This window comes from Pistacia vera, unplaced genomic scaffold (assembly GCF_008641045.1).
Source record: "Pistacia vera cultivar Batoury unplaced genomic scaffold, PisVer_v2 Contig692, whole genome shotgun sequence".
Classification (NCBI taxonomy): domain Eukaryota; kingdom Viridiplantae; phylum Streptophyta; class Magnoliopsida; order Sapindales; family Anacardiaceae; genus Pistacia; species Pistacia vera.
Genome location: NW_022196548.1, coordinates 638,859 through 640,949, shown reverse-complemented (window position 1 = coordinate 640,949; position 2,091 = coordinate 638,859). Strand labels below are relative to the sequence as shown.

The 2,091-nt window shown below is 37.8% G+C and overlaps 1 pseudogene; it reads right to left on the bottom strand.

Annotated features, from left to right (window-relative positions):
* Nucleotides 1-552: 552 nt before the first annotated feature.
* LOC116113906 lies at nt 553-2,091 on the bottom strand (annotated as a pseudogene).

Sequence of the window (2,091 nt, the reverse complement as noted above, 5' to 3'; positions counted from 1 at the left end):
CGTCATTCGGTGCATAAATTCGGTGTGCATTCTTCGGTAACTGTATTATTTTCCTATATAGATTGATGAAGTGGATAAAAGTTTAGTAGACTTAAAAGCTGATGTCTCCATGAAGAAATTGAAGGCTTTCCTTGAGGGAAACTGATCTCTATATATTATCATCCTCAGTTTGTACAGCTAGCCCTAGGGGTCACCAGTTCAGAGAGACTTGGTCCCTATATACAAGCAAGCATTATCACAATACTTTGCCCAAAACATTTGTAGAAACGCGTAAGTTTCTTGGCCTCAATCTTCGTGGTTTCGTAAAGTGCAGAAACTAAGAAAGTGGATAAAATCAAAATTTTCTAAAATCAAGAAATACAAAATAAAAAAGTAAAGTACTGCAAAAACTTTATTTCCTATACACAAATGTTCTGGGTAGAAATTCATAAAACATGTAAATTACACTGAAAGTTCATCCTTTATTTCCTATATTTGCTATTATAAGCACTTAAGCAAATGTTATTTTATTCATTGAAATTATATACTTGTCCCTGCACTGCGTGCTTGATATCATTTTTTATCAAACGGGCTGAAGTGAACCACTGGGCGACACTGAAGTTGCGGAGACAAGGTCATTGAATTGCCTGATCGAGCTTCAAGTTTAATTTTACCGCCATTAACTTCAAAATCAAAGCATTGAACCATCGGGGCAATTGCAGTATTCAGCAAGGCTAATGATAAGAGTGAACCCGGGCAGCTTCTCTTTCCTCCTCCAAAAGGAAGAAAATTGAGAAGTTATTGTTTCTTTGTTTCAGCGTAATCTTGTTCTTTCGAAGAAACCAAGAACCTCTCAGGCTGAAACTCGTTTGGTTTCTCCCACAAATCAGGATCCCTCATTATGGCATATACATTAATAGCTGTTACAGTTCTTTCAGGTGTATCAAATCCTTTGATGTTACAATTTCCGTAGACTTCCCTGATTAATAGAGGTGCTGGTGGATGCATTCTTAGTGATTCCTTCACAATGGCCTGTAAATATGGAAGATTTGGTACATCTGATTCTTCAACTAGTCTACTCCTTCCAACAACTGATTCAATCTCTTCTCTAACTTTACTGAACACATCAGGATGGTTAATAAGCTCCACCATTGCCCATTTCACGGCCTCGTCTGCGCCACTGACTCCAGCAACCAAGAGATCCTGTAGGTAAATTAACAACATATTAATGAATGTAATGAAGAAACTTTAATTTTCTTTGGGAAAGAAGCAATATATATATATATATATATTGCTTATACCAAAATGAAGGCCTTGATGTTTGTTCTGGAAATCTTGAACTCCAATTTGTCATCATGATAAACCTCCAAGAGAATATCCATCAAATTTTTATTTTCTGATCGCTCTTCGTCTTTCTTTATGCTCCTCTAACATCCTTTCCAATATCTTATCATATTTTTTAATTATATCTTTAGCCTGTTTCTCAAACAACCACGAAGCAAAAATTCTACAAGGCCCTAATGCATCCGCAAATAAAAACTTGGTATTTAGCGAAAGTGACTCCTCCACCATGTTTTTCATCATCTCAGCCTCCCTATTTTCCTCCGAAATTCCTGTACCCGTCACTATCCTGAATAGAATAGTGCGTGCTAGCTTCCCTGACTCACTTTCCATGTCCACAACCTCATTTTCACTGGCTTTCCTCATTAACTTACGCAAGAGTTTCATAATCTCTTCTCGTCTAACACCACGTGACCTCTCCAAGAGTACACTATCCCGAAAAGCTGATTTCGGGCTAAAGGAAAAGTTAAAATCTGGAGTTTTGAAGATTTCAGCTGCAATAGAAGCAGATGAAACTAGAACATAGGGCGTAAAGCCAATGCGGAGATGGAGACAAGGACCGTATTTGGTGGAGATTTTTGCCAAGGATTTGTTCAGGTTTAGGCTGAGAAGATGAATATGACCGATAAGAGGAAGAGCTGGTGGAAGGCGGAGATGGGCGTGGTGAGTGTTTGATGAGCTTTCGAGGTTTTTGAAGATCGATGAAAGTAAGAAAGTGAAGATTAAACAGAGTAATGACAAGATCAAGTAATAATATTTCATGGCAGCCAT